This window comes from Cydia splendana, chromosome Z (assembly GCF_910591565.1).
Source record: "Cydia splendana chromosome Z, ilCydSple1.2, whole genome shotgun sequence".
In the NCBI taxonomy this organism is placed as follows: Eukaryota; Metazoa; Arthropoda; class Insecta; order Lepidoptera; family Tortricidae; genus Cydia; species Cydia splendana.
This window is the reverse complement of record NC_085987.1, coordinates 5,200,619-5,220,574: the sequence shown is the minus strand read 5'-3', so window position 1 is coordinate 5,220,574 and position 19,956 is coordinate 5,200,619. Positions and strand designations below refer to the sequence as shown.

General features: G+C 36.9%; 1 protein-coding gene and 1 long non-coding RNA gene across 3 annotated transcripts in view; one reads left to right on the top strand and one right to left on the bottom strand.

Moving 5' to 3' along the window:
* The window catches only part of LOC134804314 (uncharacterized), a 538,216-nt gene that overhangs the window by 90,747 nt on the left and 427,513 nt on the right, over positions 1-19,956 (top strand). The window contains exon 1 of one of the 2 annotated variants that reach the window (XR_010146104.1): positions 3,230-3,243. The exons of the other annotated variant lie outside the window; for it this stretch is intronic. This is a non-coding gene — a long non-coding RNA (uncharacterized LOC134804314). Of the gene's footprint in view, positions 1-3,229; positions 3,244-19,956 lie in introns of those variants that run through there. 2 annotated transcript variants of the gene reach the window in all.
* Positions 1-19,956, bottom strand: part of LOC134804309 (serine/arginine repetitive matrix protein 2) — a 208,647-nt gene that overhangs the window by 131,526 nt on the left and 57,165 nt on the right. The window lies entirely within an intron of this gene.

Here is a 19,956-nt window from a genome sequence, read left to right as displayed (position 1 = left end):
CGGTAACACACAATTGTACGGTAAACGAAGGATTTTTAAAGTAGATCGTAATATTTGCAAGATGAAATTAAAATAAACGACTGTAAACTTCAAATAAGACTGCAAAATAATAAACATTATTTTGCAGTATTTTACATACAAAACTTCTACGCGCTCTATTTTCTTAATGTAACAATTTTTTGCAACGAAACCTTAGTACCAAATATAGATACTTATACATGTGTCACGTAAATGTTGATGCCAAGTTTAATGTTATATACAATACTAGCGACCCGCCCCTGCTTCGCACGGGTTAACAAATTATACACTTAAACCTTCCTCAACAATCACTCTATCGATAAGTGAAAACCGCATGAAAATCAGTTCAGTAGTTTTTGAGTTTATCGCGAACATACAAACACAAAACGGACAGACGCGGCGGGGGACATTGTTTTATATAAGTACGGCTACCACCAGTTTTGACATTGACATAACGCTCACGTTTACGTAACTTACTTTCTATGCATCTCGCTCGTACTCGCATATGCGAGCAATAGTGCAAGCGAGATGTACAGAAAGTAAATTACGTAGACGTGAGCGTTATGTCAATGTTAAAACTGATGGTAGAGGCTAAGGTGTAAAGATAAGCAGAGCCTCTACCATCAGTTTTGACATTGACATAACGCTCACGTCTACGTAATTTACTTTCTGTACATCTCGCTTGCACTAATATGCGAGTACGAGCGAGATGCATAGAAAGTAAATTACGTAGACGTGAGCGTATATGTTAATGTAAAAACTGATGGTAGACGTACAGTTCGTTTTAAAATGAGAGCGTAAAAGGGGGTTCATTCTATAATAAACGCTACCAAGGATTCAAAAATGAAAATTGGTTTAAGAAGTCAACATACCAAACCTTCACGTCAGAAAAAATAACCCGAAAAAAAAAACAATTTTTTACATGTTTTCCATGTACTTGATTGCAACGTTTAAATGATAGGCGTATTAAAACTAATTTTATACAGCGATATTGGGAAGACTAATTAAAAAGAAAGTAACTAAACTGTTACAAATTTCCCGCAGTTAATTGAGGTAAAATATCGTAATTTCATAATTTGTCTTTTAAAATATTAAAAAGCATGGATTAATCGGTTTTTAGAAGAGTATTCTAGACTGTGGTCTCAAAGTAACACCCGAAACGAAAAAGAGATAAAAGTATGTGTAACTTTTCGCGTAATTAACTATAGCCAAACATGTTTTGCCAAAGGCTATGATGTGAACATATGTGTAATAATTATTGTGTTAGCGTCTGCTTTAGTCGTATGTTTTAAAGTTTGAAGTTGTGTAACACCCGAAACGTGTTGATCGTCTGTCTGTCCGTCAACGGCTTTTCTCCGTGATGGTTAGTGCTAGAAAGCTGCAATTTGGTATGGATACATAAATCAATCATGGCGACAAAGTAGTAACATAAAAATTACAAAACAAATTATTTTTTAGGGTAGCTCCTCTACGAAATATTTTTTAATTTTTTTCGCCTTTAATCCTGTGATGTGGGGTGTAGTTGGATAGATCTTTCAAAAAACAAATAGGTGTCACCATCAACCATTTTTTTGATTAAGTGAATATTTTCGGAAATAGTCGCATCGAAAGGTAAATAATTATGATATCTTCGAGAAATAGTTTTTATTGTTAATATTAATGTATTTTATAATAATTCAGCGTTTATTACTTATGTTTTTAATAGAATTTATTAAATAGACAATAATATCAAAAAAAAATGAGCCATAATTTCGTATAAATTTGTCTTAATTTCGTACTCGTAACACCCGAAACGAACCATTAGTAACACCCGAAACAGGTAATTTATTTTATTAAAATTAACTAAAAAGCGATACTAAGTGTTACTTCAGTGTTTCAGTAGAGTAGACTATATGAACTATTATTACTTGACATAAATAAAACTGGAGGTTAATACTTGAGAAAATTCGCTAAATTATGCATTTTGGGACTGATGGTCAGAAGGTACCTATAGGCCAATTCGCGTAACACCCGAAACAGCTACTTTTTCGTAATTTTCTCGTTATTGGTTTATACCTTAACTAAATATGCTGGGTGGTCAGGAATAGAAAATAGTATCAAAGTAGTTGATGAATCAATAATTGTAATTTCCTAGTTCCTTAATAAAATATCGAATAAAACCTTATTTTATGAGTTCAAGTGTAACACCCGAAACGGAGGAATGACCCGGTAGCTTTTTGGCAGCGCCTAGAAAGCCTGAAAATTTGTATATTCCGTTCCGAGTAGACACAACACACAACAGGCCTATCGATCCACGTCGTCAGTAGGGAACAGCGGACAGACAGGTTTAAGGCGAGGTGAACCCAGGCCCAAATATTAGAAATTCATCCTGGTCAAGTCAAGTTGACAATCGTACATTGACAAACGCCGAACAAAAAAATGTATCCGGATGACATGCTGCGAAAAGTCATGTGACAGTTTCCGTACATTATTTAATTATCAACACATTGCGGTATAATTTATTAATTTACCCTTCGGGCTGGAAGGTCGGATGGCAATCTCTATTGTAAAAACTAGCTGCGGACCGTGGCAAAAAAACCGAGATAACGTGGGAAATATTGCTGTTTGCTGTATATTTATTGCTAGTAATTAATTACACAAGTATTTTCCTGAGTCCCAGTAGTCCGTTATGAAATGCATTCTTCCAAAATTTAATTTTAACTCTTATTAAATAAGGTAACGTTCCAAATTTAAAAACAAAACTAAAGCTTCTGGGACTTAGAAGGGCATCATGTAGTGTAATTCTTTAACTAATCAGTTTTATGAAAGGCAATGGTCGGCCGTTCAGTGCATCTCGTTCGCCATTGGATGTTTCATTGCATTGCGGTATTAGATCGGTCGGCTGTATTGGGTGTTCCTAAAATTCGCACTCCGCAATGTAACTAAAATCGCATGTGAGTTCGTGCGCCGTCTAAATGAACCCTAAATACGTAAACTCGAGGGCCTCAAGGTCATTGCCTATAGTCAGCGCCTTAAAGCGAGACCCAATTTCCTGCCGCCTGAAACAGGCGTCCCTAAGGCCCAGAGCTGTTAGTACCCCCCGCTAATCACAGGCGAAAAACTAAACAACAATATTACTAGCACTAGCTGTATCTCGAGAACTAATATGAGCTGACATTGGATTTCAGTGGGCAAAGTTTAGTTTTGAAGCTTCAAGAATTTCATTTAGAAGTTTTTTTATTTGTAGTTTGTCTCGTTTGCACTCTTGAAATGTTCATATACGTGATAGCTTTCCTTTTGCACATTTCAATTATCTTTAAGCATAAGCATCATTGAAGATAGTCGGGTCATTTGGGCCTACTGCAAACCACTTAGTTCGTCCATTTGTCTATTCGCCTATATCGTTGGAATATGCAAAAGCGATGGACAGGCAAATAAGGCGATTTCCAATGTTCGCGGTAGGCCCTCTGTATGTGCATAGTGTACCCCTATTAATTTAAATGCGTGAAATGGAACGGAACGGGTAACAGTAACTCGTGTTCCAAATCCAAACACCGAACGTTGGTTCATGATTGATTCACGCCAGGTCTGCTTTGCAAGCTGTTTCAATTATTGCAATACACCTGAGGCCTTTTAGGCCCGATGCATAACAGCCGTAAGAAACATTCGTTTAACTTTTAATCCTATTCTCAAGCTATAAATTCGAAATTTGAACTGATTTTCCAATAGCAGGAGGGGTGGAGCAGTTATCGAATGTGCATTTCAAGTGCTATTTGCAACGCCTAGAGCTCTTTGAGCTACGAAAACTAGCTTTGAGAGTTGACGGCAAATTTTTCTTTTTCGCACTTTAGTACTTAAAAAAAGTTGAAGACTTCCAAATAAATAATCCCATACGAAATTAAAGGCGTGGAGCACCCGCGAAGAAGATCCTCTAAAATTGGATCGAAACATGTCGTTTATTCGACTTAATAACACCTACAAAGTGACCCATTTAAAATAATTTTAATATGTTCGAGTCTCACGGGAGTTTTATAGTTGAAATTCCTTACAACATTTAGGCATACATTCTGACGAATATCCTCTAGCCCGCCTACACCTCAAAACTTGTCAAGAAATTTTGATTTGTCAAAAGATTCTAATTAGAATGGAGGGGAGACTTTTTATAGGCCTCTGGGAGGGTAGAGGAAATAACCATAACTTGTATAAGAATCGTCAACTGTACCCCCAGTGTAAATTTTATTCGATAGCGTGACCGTGACGTGTCGTACGCGATTGCGTTAAGTGTCATTTTGTATGGGATTTAGAGATTCCAAAATGTCCCGCTTGGCGCGCTGTTCAAAACCCACACAAATAGACATAAAGTAACGCAAACGCGAACGCTCGTCATGCTATCGAATGAAATGTACACTAGGGGTTCTGAATTCTGATGAATAGCCAGAGCTATGCCACGCGTTTTCAGAAGTTAAACAAAACTTTTCGGTTAAACAAACAATACGGCGGCATTTCCGACCGCTCGTTTTTAATTAACACGAAATCAACTGTCGAAAGGGTAACGCTTCAGGGTTTTAAAACGTATAAATACCTACACGAAAACCTACCTACTTTGGCTTTATTAAATTCACGGATGGACGAAACCAACGTTCATGTTAAATACATCGGTTCTACCTGAAAAACGGAGACTTAAATAAAATAGGTTCTTTATTCGCATGGCTTTGCAAATATACATTGAAAATAAAAGCATATTCGCCTGGCAGCATACAAATAAATGAAACATCAAAATAATTAAAATAGAAGGAAAATAAAAGAGTTAGTGCCCAGATAAAACATGGTAGACTAAAGAAAATGTTAGTAACGATATTAGGGGTAAGTAGTAGTAAAATACTTTATTGTACAAAAAGAAACATAAAACATGAAAGAACACACATCATTAGTACAAAGGCGAACTTATCCCTTTCAGGTATCTCTTCCAGTTAACCCTTGAGCAATTGAGGGAGAATTGGAGAACGGTAGACATAAAAGCTGTACTAAACGGCATAAAGATAAAATACTTAATATCCTACAAGATAGGTAAACCTATATCCTACTATAATTATGTATATGTATACAAATAATGGGATATGAAATATAACAAACATGCAAACAGCTAAATATATTTAAAATATATAATACATATAATACATTATATATGATATAATACAAATATACTAAGTATAATACATATATAGTAAGTATATGATTTATGAATATTTAATCTCATTTAATTGATGTTGATATATTCAACAAATCAAATACAAGATTATAATACAACGGTGTCACTAGAAAAGTTGAAAAGTAAATGAATTAAGTTGCAGATCATGGCAATTGTTCTAAATATTGTTTTGATACAAATTTAATAAAAAAAACCTGTCTAAAAGTATAACGGTTGTATCAAATTATTTGCGAAAACCGCAACTAAACGGATGATTCCTTTTGTAAGATATGTGTCTGTTTTATTGGCGATAACAAGAAATCAAGCTCCAATATTAACTATTGGATACAGAACATTTTAAGGCCTGAGCAGTTTAGATATATTTTCATTAAGAACTCCACACACGTCACATATCGTTCCAATTTCAAAAACCCATTTGATAGACTCATCGAGTTTGACCGCTCACCCCTCGATTATTTATTTTTGTCCGTGTAGGAAACTCGTTGGAGATGGCGGGACGAGCTTGGCACTTGGCTTCCTTGACAAAGACTGGTGGGAGACTCGACAGGATATGGATACGTGTAACAACAAGTGGGAGACCCTTGCCCCCAGCAGTGGGACACTGAGCTCATAAATAAACAAAAATAAAACTGATGACCTTGTCTCCCTCATCAGTCACCGCATGCGCAAATTGTGCAGAGATTACGATTCTAATGATAATTACAACATGGCCGGTGCCGGCAAAATGGCGTGTGAATTCTGATGACAGACGCGGTGATTAAACGTAGGCGGACGGCTCACAATAGGCGAACTAACGAATCAAGTGGTTGGAATGGAAGGAAGCGGCGATAGGCGAGGTTTGGTCGCTGGAGTTTTGGTCTAATCCCTACTAATATTATAAATGCGAAAGTATCTGTCTGTTACCCTCTTACCGCAGAACCGATTTAGATGAAATTTGGTATGGAGATAGTTTGAGGCCCGGGGAAGGACAGGATAGTTTTTATCAACCATCATCATTCCACGCAGACAAAGTCGCGAGGAGAACCTGGTTAACGATAAACCTACCTACATATACCTACTTAAGTACAGCTTAGTCGCCATCAGATAATATATAATATACTATATCGGCGCGGCTAAGCTGCTCAAAAATACCTGAACATGTATTTTATCGTCTTGATAATATGTTTAGGCTTTGTAAATCTTGGCCGATATATCTAATAGACTAGACATAAAAATTCAAAATCGCTCTCCTTCTTGATTCGACTGGCAAATCATATTACTTTTTGGCAACCGGGTTTTTTAACCTAATTAGACCCCGCTGAATCCGAATTTGCCGGTTGCTCGATCGAAATCTTGACCGGAAGTGAGATATTTGACATTAAAGGTCCCTTTTTTTAGTTTTTCGTAAATAACTCTTAAACGGTGGCGCATAGCAAAAAATGTTCTATTACATAAGTAATCTGCATAATATTGCCTACAAGAAAGATTCAGTACAATTTTTCGCTAGGATCAATATTCAAAGAGATATTAACGCGGGAAATTTAATTATAATCACTTCTAAGGTCCCTTTTTTTACTTTTTCGTAAATAACTCATAAACGGTGGCCAATATCAAAAAAAATTGTTAAACGATAATAATCTACACAAAATTTTGAACAAAACAGATTCAATACACTTTTCGCAGGGATCAATATTTAAAAAGATAATAAAGAGGGAAAGTTCTAGTATAATAAATTCTAAGTTTCCTTGTTTTTATTTATTCGTTAATAATTTGAAAAGTATGACTCATAGCAAAAAAAACATTATACATAAATAATAAACATAAAATTTCCTACAAGAAACATGTAGAACACTTTTCGCTAGGATCAATATTTAAAAAGACAAAGCAGCGGGTAAGTTATAAATAATCATTTTTAAAGTCTCCGTTTAGTTTTTTGTAAATAACTCGTAAACGGTGTCCCATAGCAAAATAAGTTTTTAAGAATAATTTATCTACATAAAATTTCCTCCAAAAAATATCTGGAATACTTTTCTCTAGGATCAATATTTCAAGCGATATTAAAGGAAGAAATTTAATTACAATCAGTTCACAGGTGACTTTTTTTTAGTTTTTCGTAAATAACTCGTATTGTAACATGTAAAAAATACATTGTTAAAAATTGGGTAATGTACGGAACCCTTGCAACGCGAGTCCGACTCGCGCTTGGCCGGTTTTTTCCTTTTGAGGTACGGAACCCTAAAAACTAAAAAGAAGTGACATGTGAATTGATTGTAATGAACTTTCTTTCTTTAATATCGTTTCAAATATTGATCCCAAAGAAAAGTGTTCAATATGTTTTTCGTAGAAAATTTTATGCCGATTATTTATTTACAAGAACATTAAGAACTTATTTTGCTATGAGCCTTATTTTACGAGTCATTTACGAAAACCTAAAAATATGGACCTGGAAATTGATTACAATTAACTTACCCCCTTTAATACTTCTTTAAATATTGATCGTAGCGAAAAAGTGTACAGAACCTTTTTTGTGGACAATTTTATGTTTAATGTTTATGTATAATATCGTTTCGCAACGGGCTACCGTTTACGAATTATTTACGAAAAACTAAAAAAAAGTCACATGTGAACTGATTGTAATTAAATTTCTTCCTTTAATATCGCTTTAAATATTGATCCTAGAGAAAAGTGTTCCAGATATTTTTGGAGGAAATTTTATGTAGATAAATTATTCTTAAAAACCTATTTTGCTATGGGACACCGTTTACGAGTTATTTACAAAAAACTAAACAGGGACTTTAAAACTGATTATTTATAACTTACCCGCTGCTTTGTCTTTTTAAATATTGATCCTAGCGAAAAGTGTTCTAAATGTTTCTTGTAGGAAATTTTATGTTTATTATTTATGTATAAGATTTTTTTTTGCTATGAGTCATACTTTTCAAATTATTAACGAATAAATAAAAACAAGGAAACTTAGAATTTATTATACTAGAACTTTCCCTCTTTATTATCTTTTTAAATATTGATCCCTGCGAAAAGTGTAGGTACTGAATCTTTTTTGTTCAAAATTTTGTGTAGATTATCATCGTTTAACAAAAATTTTTGATATTGGCCACCGTTCATGAGTTATTTACGAAAAACTAAAAAAAGGGACCTTAGAAGTGATTATAATTAAATTTCCCACGTTAATATCTCTTTGAATATTGATCCTAACGAAAAATTGTACTGAATCTTTCGTGTAGGTAATTTTATGCAGATTACTTATGTAATAGAACATTTTTTGCTATGCGCCACCGTTTAAGAGTTATTTACGAAAAACTAAAAAAAGGGACCTTTAATGTCAAATATCTCACTTTCGGTCAAGATTTCGACCAAGCAACCGGCAAATTCGGATTCAGCGGGGTCTAATTAGGTTAAAAAAACCCGGTTGCCAAAAAGTAATATGATTTGCCAATAGAAATCGATTTTATGATAAATAAAACCAGTCTATAAGGGCGACTGTAGCTATTTTTTTTTTCGAAAGGGATCTACAGCAGTGTTTGTTTTTGCGTGAAAGAATTTTTGATAATTAGTTGTCTTGTCATCGATCGGATAAAAGAAGACTATTAGTCAACTTAGAGACTCAAAGGGCAGTGGTGCGATTTAAATAGGAGTATTTCTACCTTAAACTGCCCGTCTTCTTCTAACTGTATCTATATGAAAGGGAAGGTAAGTGAGCGTTTCTTTTATTTCTTGCCATTTTTATATAGTTATTGTGACATTTTTTGCCACTTTTGTGTTATTTCTACTCAGAATCACGAGCTCTTTCGATCCTAATGGGATAAAAAATGTCCCAGTGCTTCCTTCCCAGTTTTTCCTATCGTGTTACCTTTTCCCCATATACTTTGTATGGCGGTAACAAAAAGGAAAGTTGGAAAAAATGTATGGAAATTTTAGTACACATTTTTTTCTCCTAAGATAAGGATGAAAAGGGCTCTCGATCCTGACTAGAAATAACACAAAAGTGAAAAAAAAGGTCACAATATATAAAACTGGCAAAAAATAAAAGAAACGCTCAAGTTAAGGTTAGTGTATCGTACTTTGTCTTTGTACTCGTGCCAAACCTGCCGAGAGTTCGTGTCGTCTACTGTCGGCAAACAAAGCACAAAGTTAGGATTGGGTGCACTAGCCTACGCATAGGTGAACTGTGTCAAGTGTATGCAAAACGCAACGCCGGTTTACACGGACCGGTCTGATGAGTAATGTTTAGTTGGGTGAGTAAAGGGTGGGCCACACTGAAACTCGACACAGCGTCTACGTAGTGACGTGCCGACTGTTGACAAAATTCGTCCACATCCCCTGGGCCACAATCTTTCCAAAAGTCTTGTATTTGAATGTCACTCTCTATTTAACAGGGTATTAAACTTGGGTATTAACAGGGTATTAGACTTGAGCCTACTGTACCTTAAAGCCGCGTATCCATTAGAGGCAGCCTCGCGTCGAGCGGCTGCCTCGCCCCGAGGCCGCGCAAGTGGAGACGCTTGCTCAACCTGAGGCTCGCCGCGACACGAAGCAAATTCGTGGCCGTGAGCCGAGCCATATTTTGTCGGTTTTTTTACCGTGCTCAAAGGAGCCTCAGTCCGAGCCGTGCATTTGATGGAGACGATGGACGCGTTTTGGCTTTAAACTGAACACGTTGCGGATCAAGCTGAGGCGATTCGCCTCGAGCTCATCACAACGTGCTTCGAGCATTTGCCTCAGAGCGAGCAGCCTCAAACTGAGGCTGTTTGCTTCAAGTTGAGGCTGCTCGACCTGAGTTTACCTCTAGTGGATACGCAGCTTAAGAACACTGCCTTTAATGAAATTTTAATATTTTGTGCATAGTTGTAAAATTCAGAGAATATTATACAATATAAAGTTTATTATAACTATTAAAATGGTGGTTTTATGTATCATTTCTATGAGATGGGCTTTATCCAGTTATAATAACAGTTTTAATAACTAGTATTCAATTTATTCCGGGTTTTATTATAGTGTTTTAGTCCTTATCTTGACAGCTTCCCTAAGTGCAACTAACGGTTGTCAAAGTGGTACTTAACTTATTGCTTTGTACAGTTCGGTTTTACGAGTCTAGACACACTAAGGTAATACAGGATAGGACACTGAAACCTGAACGTAGTATAGTCGCCATCAGATAGATCGGAGCGGCCAAGCTGCTCACAAATATCTGAACACGCCTCTATTGTTAAGGCGTTAAGTGTGTGTTCAGATATTTTTGAGCACCGCGGCCCCTTCGATATATATGATGGCGGACTGTACGGCAGTTTTGCCTTAAGAGTCGCAATGGGTCGTGACCGAGCAAGCCATCCACGGTGTGCCTCCCATACAAAATAAGTAAACAGCAAGTTACACAACGATATCGATAGGCCAATGATTTTGGTCAAGGGCGGGTTGAGAAATCTGTCCAGTTAGACTAATGAACCGATATATAAGTTATTATTCGCTGCAAAATTATTTTAAACAGTTTTTTGATAGTCAAATAAATTTACCCATATATAAAACCTAATGGTTACAGAGTTGGACCCACGGAACCATATACGGTGCAGGTCGGGGTTCATATCAGGCAGACCGAAAAGGAGATGGCGAGACGACTTGGACGCATTCTACCCCAAATGGTGGGAAACTGCCGCTGTCAGGGTCGAATGGAGAAAACGAGGGGTGGCCTTTGCCCAGCAGTGGGACACCAAAGTAGACTAATAAAAAATAACCTATATAGAACCTTATTGCGCCCTATTATATATAAAAACTGTTGTCATTTATTTGAAATACGGTGAATATACTGTCACGATTTTCTAAGCGATCCACATACAACATTTATGGATGCATAAACTGGCATAAATTGACGAAATGAGTGAATAGAAGTACTTAATCATTTTATTAAAGCATATTTTAGACAGCAAAGGTGAAACTAGGCTTTATAGTCTTTACTAGCGACCCACCCGGCTTCGCACGGGTTAACAAATTATATAGGTACAAACCTTTCTCAAGAATCACTCTATTGATAGGCGAAAACCGCGTGAAAACCCGTTCAATAGTTTTTGAGTTTATCGCGAACAAACAAACAGACAGACGCGGCGGGGGATTTTGTTTTATAAGTGTTATGGCCGGTTTTCTTACAAGGGAAAATTCCCTTACTGAAAGACTGAGTGGATCTATCGTTGCTTATCATGAATTGTGGGCAATACAAAATGAAATGCCATACGATTTTAAATCTTACCAGTAAAAGATAGAATATTAAATGCAATAACATTTCATTTTGAGTTGTTCATGTTAAGCAAAGATACAAACAATAGAAGTTAATTGCTCATTTTAAAACAATATGTTAAATAAAATTACACGTGTCATGAACATTAAAGTAGCATCTATGTCCGACCTGCTAGCATGAGTTGCGTTCTTGCGCGCGACTCTATACATCTAGCGCGACTTCAAGTATGGACACTATGGACTCACGCGCGAAAACCCAACTCATGCTAGCCGGTCAGGGTGCTTAGCCAACGTGCCAATCGTGCTCCGTAGCGAATGAAACGCAACTGTCTCCCGTGTCTCCGTCGCACTAATATGGAAGAGCGATAGAGAGAGATGACTACGCTACGCCACGGAGCGTTAACGACTTGCACGTTCGCTAGGCACCCTGGTAATAGTTTTCGTCAGGGACGTTGCGGATGCAGATTTTATCACATCCGCGGATGCGGATATTTAAAGCCTTACATCCGCGGATGCGGATGCGGATATTTAAAGCCTCACATCCGCGGATGCGGATGCGGATGTCAAGATTTGGTACTTTAAAAACATCAAATATTTTTTTTTAGTCATTTTTATTATTAAAAAACGAAACGTTTTGTATTTGAGCAAGAATAGTTATAGGTGAGTTTTATTTAATAAACAGTAATTAGGCCGGCTTTTCGGGATCTAGACGATTTCCTTATATATGTCACCGTAAGATTGTGAACCCGTTAGTTTATAATCTAACGTAGGTTAGGTTAGGTTAGATTGTAATCTCTCTACCGTCAGTTTATAATTTAACTAGCGATATTTTAAACTGACGAGTGTTTACAATTTTACGGTGACATATATGTATAATGACGAAATTACCTAGCACTTACGCCGCCGCTAAGACGTTCCTGTTACCGATTTTGTCGACATCCGCATCCGCATGAGCTCCGCATAGATTTTATGCGGATGCGGATGCAGGTGCGGATGTTGAAAATAAGTCGGATGCTGCGCGGATGCGGATGCGAATATTCGCAACATCCCTGGTTTTCGTGACTAGAAATTGTAATAGCAGACGTAGATACTCGTGTATGCGTACGAGGGCGGCGGCTACGAGTATGTTCTTGTGACTCAGTGAGACAAGATTACATAAGCGCCCAAGGTGCCTTGATTACATCGTCAATTGACATCACAAGCTATCGTGGGAACGCTAGGATTATACTTCGCAGCGACGGAATGTAGTCTATTAGGCGAAGCTCTCTGTACATTTTTGAGTTCAGGAAACAGTCCATATATGTACTTAACTGACACTTGCCTGACATATCGTATGTCTACATCTTATACCATTAAACGAGCAATTCTTATACATATATTTATTTATTTATATATATTTTGGGGATCTCGGAAACGGCTCTAACGATGTCGATGAAATTTGCTATATGGGGGTTTTCGGGGGCAAAGAATCGATCTAGCTAGGTCTTATCTCTGGGAAAACGCGCTTTTTTGAGGTTTTATATGATTTCCGAGCAAATTAAGCTCGGTCTCCCAGATATTTATTTTTATATAAGTACTTAAACGTTTGACAGGTAGGAACAGATAGATAGTTAGATTAATAAAATCAATTAATAATAACAAAGACATATGTAACTTCGTATAAGATGAATAAAGTCTAAGGAAATAACGTGCCTCGGAAATCAAGAAAAAGTCATTCTCGGATAGATGGCACACACACCTTTAGCCTATTCTCGGCTAGATGGCGTGACGACACCGTTTCATATTTAACAATTTTAACACATAGATATCAGTGAATGAACATGGGTCAAAATGATATAAAAATAATAAAATCATTTATCCATATATATACATTTATTTGATAACTTTATACGTTTTCATTTTGAGTTTTAGTCGTGTGTCGATAGATGGCAGTAAATTTACTGTGACTACAAAATTTACTATGACAGAACCCCTCTATACCATCTATTCTCTTTGATAATAATAACTTTATCAGTCCATAGAAAAGGATGTGATCTGCTTCTAACTCGATGTAATGACTAAAATACTTTAAAACGCTCACCCACAATGATCATCAATTTGTCAATTTTGTCATCCTAATCTCAACTTTACCACACATAGTTTAGAGTCGATATCCTTTCGTATTAAATTTTTATGAATAGTTCACGTCCACGACCACAAGAGGTTTTCAATTATTTTAAAGGGACGCACTGATTAACAGTCCGCCGGACGGTATCGACCTGTCAGTTAGAACAAAATTTTGACAGTTCCGAATAACTGACAGGCCGATACCGTCCGGCTAGGGAATGCAAACTCGATCTCGCAATTTCAAGATCTCGCGAGATCTTGCACGAATTTTCGAGATTCAATCTCGTTGACAGGAAATCTCGATTTTAGCAATCTCGGTCGAGATCTTGTTTAATATTTTCGAGATCTCGAACGAGATTGAAAGATTGATCCGTGTGAATTACTTTGTTTTGATTAATTTTTTTGACCTTAGGTTCATGTTGTTCAGGCAGTGCTATTGTATGCGTCCGGCTTTAGCTGACGATAAAAGCACTGTGGCGCGCTCTGTACGGAAAAATCGGACGAACGTAATGTACATGTATGTAATGTAGTCACAATTATTTATGATTTTTGCTCGCTTATCCTATATTTTTTTGTAAGTTGCTGAGTGCTTATTAAAAATATCAACCGAACATGTTACTACTACCTACCACTTTTTCATAATTACATGTAAATTAGAGCTACATACATATTATTACTTTTTTTTATATAAAAGAATTTTTTTTATTAAATGTTGATTAATTTGAAGATCTTCAAAATAAAACATGACGTAGGTACTCTAAATAAGTAGTATATACGGAATTCTTAGGTATTTTTGCTCAAAATAACACATTTTTAATTACTTTGTCAAATCTCGATCTCGTCGAGATTAATCTCGATCTCGAAAGTGTGATGGTCGATATCTCGAAACACCCTATCTCGATTCAGATTTTTCGTGCGAGATCTCGAATCGTCAATCTTGGTGCGAGATTGCATTCCCTACGTCCGGCGGACTGTTAATCAGTGGGCCCCTTAAGCCATACGAGTAGCGTCGTTTTCCTCAAGCTATGTGAATTTATATATGACAAACAAGTTTATGTATTTACCTATTGTTTAGACATTATCATTAGGAGGACGTTTATGTTAATTACGTGCATACGTAATAGTACATTGTGTGTGTATTAACGGCGGTAAACAAGAATTTACGAACAAGTGGGAATCGAAACCTGAAGCCGAAAGCGAAGGCTTAATTAACACTAGTTCGTAATGACTGTACCGTCCGTGCCACACACAATGTTTTGCATCACACATGTGAGGAAAAAAAGGGAAAAAATAAAACTTCTGCCTAATTTCGGACGTACATATGTAATTAATTACAGCCCTAGGTCGAAATTTAGGATTTACGGACCGAATCGCCTAGCAAGTGTGATGAAAAAATACATTACAGCCCTAGGTCGAAATTTGGGATTTACGGACCGTATCAACTACGTGTAAAAACATATTTTACGAGCAAGTGTGATGAAAAGTACCAGTTTACTTACCTGTAAATTGTTGAAACGTGAAATTGCCATTTGACGAATGAAAAAGAAACAATGTTTCACTTCATCCATTACCTACCCAAATATTTTAAATTTGAATACAATTGAATTCTTCAAATTACAAATCATGCAAAATCAAACTTTATGACGTTGACTTTAAGCTTGAAATTGCCATGACAACGAAAAGTGGTTCACGTACGAATTTCCATATAAAACCGTATTTTCTCTAACACAAACATGACCCAAAGCAAAGATATTTATGTACTAATCACCGATTACTGAACAATATCCTAATAAGCGATTTCTTTATCACCCTTCCAATTCCGAAAGGTCATATTTCCCCACAAATTTCAAAAGGAAAAAGGCGTTTTTGTAATACGTCACACAACCTACGCTTCCATTGTCCTGGTTCCAGCGGAAGTCAAATATATGTTAACAAAATTGAACCTTACTGCATAGTAATAGGGTTATATGTGTATAGATATTTTTGAAGCTGTAAGCTAGATAGTACGGTCATTTGTTAGTTAATAGGTTTTTGATTAGATACGTCGGGTATGCGGGGCACGGGGCCCGATGCTAGGCGATATGGGTAGGTATAATAGACTAGGCTGTGCTGGCGACTTCGTCTGCGCCGCCATACAATCCAAATTACGCTGAAAAACCATGAATTTTGATATTAACATTCAAGCAACATATACAGAGAGAGGTTAGATAACGAAATTACGATTTTCTTGTTTCGCGGTAGACCCCCAGATTGTGATGGATAGTGGTAGTGGCGCCCCTTACGCAGAGTTTTGCGTAATATTCCCTATTGTAATACAAAGAAAATATAGTTACTCTTATAGGTACTTGTTTTAACAACTTTAAACTCTCGCGCTTTTGTACACATATTTAATTACACAAACATGTCTACCGCGATATAATTTCATTGTTTTTACCTTTAATTCCGACGTTTCAGCTGAGTTGCACCAGCTGTGGTCACGGCAAGACCCCACCACTTCCCGGTTCTTCACGGCGGTGGTCTTTCCGTGACCACAGCTGGTGCAACTCAGCTGAAACGTCGGAATTAAAGGTAAAAATGAAATTATATCGCGGTGGACACGTGTGTGTAATTAAATATTTGTTTTAACAAATTAAACAGTCTATAAAAAACATGGGATTATTTTATCTCTGAATTCGGTAACCTCTGTCTTCATGTATTATTTGTGTTTCCATGTAGATTTATTCTGAAGATGTGCAATAAAGAGGATTTGTATTGTAATACAAGAGGGTAAAAAAGGGGGAAGTCATGTACGGAGGTATAGAACTTCGAACTAGTTAATTAGTCACTAGATTTTAGTTTCCGAGCGCTCGCTGCAACTCTAACTCGGAACTACGTTCCAAGTGTTCCAACTACATAGTTGTAAATCTATGGATCCCACTAATTTCTATAGGGAGAATCTCTCCATATTATAAAACCAGCGTGAGCCTTGTAACAGTACAAATGATAGATTTATGAAACACTGATTTAAACTTTCACGATTTTTACTCATTATATAAATAAAATAAAAAATATTATTTACTGAAACAGAACTCGAAATAATTTATTTTTAAATTTACCTCCTACCTACGTTTCGAGGACGGCGTTGTCCCGATGGTCTCGGACTTAAATACGCGTTTAGGTCGAAGGTCTGTTTCGGCCAAAAGATAGCCGAACCTTTTGGCCGCGCCGAAACTGATTTTTGATAGTGTCTAGCCGAAGTTCCGGTCCCGATTTCGGCAAGTTTCGGCATAAACATTATGTTTCGGCCGAGGGTCCGTTTCGGCCGAAACTAGAGCAAAACCGAACCTTAGCATTCGGTTTCGGCAAAATAATCATGTTTCGGTCGGCCTCTAGTATCTACATACAATTACTTTTTATAACGTTATATATCTTATCAACACAGCCCACAAGCGGAGTGAAATGTTTTACGAGCCAGAGATGAGAAATTCCTCGTATTCTTTAGAAACGGGATAACATGATAACGGACTGAATGCCCTCTATTGTTCGCACTGTTGTCTGTCTGGCTTGTTTTCGTTGGATTGGGTTCCGAGACGTGGTGATATCACGCCATGAGAGCCTAATTTTCTGTATGGAGAAAATAGCGGATTCAGACCCCTGGTGAAGAGCCCTTCACTCTTGCGCGTAAATCACGGCGCCAAGCCTTCTTGTGTGTGTGTATTTGTCACTGATCTACCTGCTAGCATGAGTTGCGTTCTCGCGCGCGAGTCCATACTTGAAGTCGCGCTAGATATGGAGTCGCGCGTGAGAACGCCACATCATGGTAATATGATGCTTACAGATAATTGAATTGAAGTGTACAAAAGGGAAGCCATCACGTATATGAACATTTCATGAGTGCGAATAATACGTAAAGCTGTATTCAGTAGATCGGTGGGTGGTTATATTTTGGAATTATTGTCACAAAAGCAAATTATTTATGCAATCACATATTAATTCTGAAAATTAAATACTTCCATAGACACTTAACATTATTCCGATTTTCGTCGCACTTCTGATATTTGACAGACAATCAAATACCTATTGTAGAATAATTTGGTTCCCCGGTTCTTGTCGGTTTTAAATCCCGCGGGGAGCGGATACTATAATCATACTATCATATTACCTATGACTATGAGGTGACCTCGCTCTTCGTAAACGCTTCATAACGCGGTGTCTGTTTAGTCTGTAAATTGTCGTATATCATTTATATGGTTAACTGCAATTAGTGCACCCGGCATGGGCTGACTCATCCCAAAACAATGACGGGCTCAGCAGGGGTCCCCGCATTCCCGAGTGGTGCTGATAAATCGCATGTTTGTAATGGTATTCAATTCGCTATTCACCCTTCGTCATAAGGACTTTAAAAATATCGCTTTAGATAAAAATGCAAAAGGAGGGTCAAAGGTTGTCCAGTATATAGGACATTGTCGAATAAAGGGTTGTCCTTTTGTGTCTACCTGAAAAAGGTAACTTAGCTTATTCCATAATAGCACACTATTTACGCGTTAACCTTTCGCAATTGGGTAAGTTCATCGACCCGCAATCAATCGACCTATATAGGCGGTGGGCGGCTCAGATATAAATATACCTTACGAGTAATACCTATACTATATCCAACGAACAGGCATATAAGGCAAAATGCCTTTTTATAAGTACACTAAATTCTGCCCGTGACTCCGTCTGCGTGGGATGTTGATGATTGATACCTATCCTGTCCTTTCTACCACACCACAAACTATCTTGATACCACATTTCATCTAAATCGGTGCAGCGGTTTAAGCGTAAGCCTTAGCGCTTGATAACAAAAGGAATGGAAGCTCAACTAACTGCATGACTTTTTATCAAAAAAAGCCTACTACTCCATTCAAGAGTACCTCTGTGACAAATCTTAACATTATCGCCGTAATTAATATCAGAAATGAGACCGCTTCTGTTAAATCATAAATTTGTACATAATATTGTAATTTGCATTTGCATGACTTATGTTTTAAGTAGTAGTAAGTATGTAGTTATAAGTGTGACTGTTTGTACGCCTTTTGGCAAGACCATGGTGATTCCATATTAATCATGTTCCATCATTGTATATACCCATGTTCTACAGACAATAAACGAATTATGAATTATAACTTTGCCCTTTTATTAATAAAACTAATAGAATCGTGAATTGAGCATCAAGCGCTTACATGTACAAGAGTAGCGAAACTATCAAGTTTTAATATCTTTTCACCACACTGGCTGGTAAAGGCTCTCTTGATTGTTCAAAAACTGATAAGAAAGTTGCATTTTATTCACATGTAGGCAAAGTAATCAAATGCTGAGTTGTTTTCGTATAATTGCTGGTAGGTGTTGGCGTGGTGAAAAAAAATGTGTTTCACTCGCTGGCAAAATTTGTTTAACCCTCGTGCCTTGAAACCCTCGCAGCGCTCAAGATACCATTTTTCGAATCGATATCAATTTTGGAATCTTTCGCTTGCTCGGGTGTCAATATTAGCACGAGAGGTTAAACAACAACTTTGCCCCATTGCAAATAACTAATGTACACGAAAGGAATATAAACATTTTTAATGTTTTGGGTAAAATAAAACAGGAGTAAGTACCCAAGCGTCATCTCATCTACTGACCAATGATATTGCTACTGACGCAACTTATTTAGTTCTATTCCGCCTTAGAAACTCTTGACCCATAAAAAAAATATACCTACCCTTCATTCTAGCTTTGGAAGAAATTCAGAGACCCGAAACACGTTGACCGTTAAACAATTGACAATACTCGGGCATCATTCATTGAAGATTCAAACGGGACACGTGTTATGGTCCCTCGCGTGACAGGGTGGATGTACTTTTTACATGTCCCCTGGTACGTATTTAGACTACCCTTCGCAAATGGACCCTTTTGTGTAGGTAAGGGAATGTTGGACGTGTTATTTTACTGAATTCTGAACACGTTGTGGTTGTGGTTATTTTTAGACTGACGGTATTTTGTAAATATTGTTTTTTTATGTCAGATCTAATACTATTATTTTTTACACAATTAATACCTACTTACATTAATGGGTATAAACATCTCAAATTCTTCGAAACGGTGTCGTCGATTTGGTGTTCTTTTGAGTGGATATGAGCTATTACTGCAAACATCGGATTCTAGTGGGCAAATTGTATGACGGATAGGGATCCCGTCATACAATTTGCCCCCTAGAATCCGATGTCTGGCTATTAGTAATATTATAAAACATGTATAAGTGTTTTGTTTTGATACATACATTGTACAATAGTGTTAATGATGTTAAAAGGAAAACTATAACAAATAAGCAACCTTAAATGACTAACGTGACAATTTGTAACTTTGTAGTTATACATATATCTAATTATCTACCTACCAAATAGCCTTACATACTCGATCGTAAC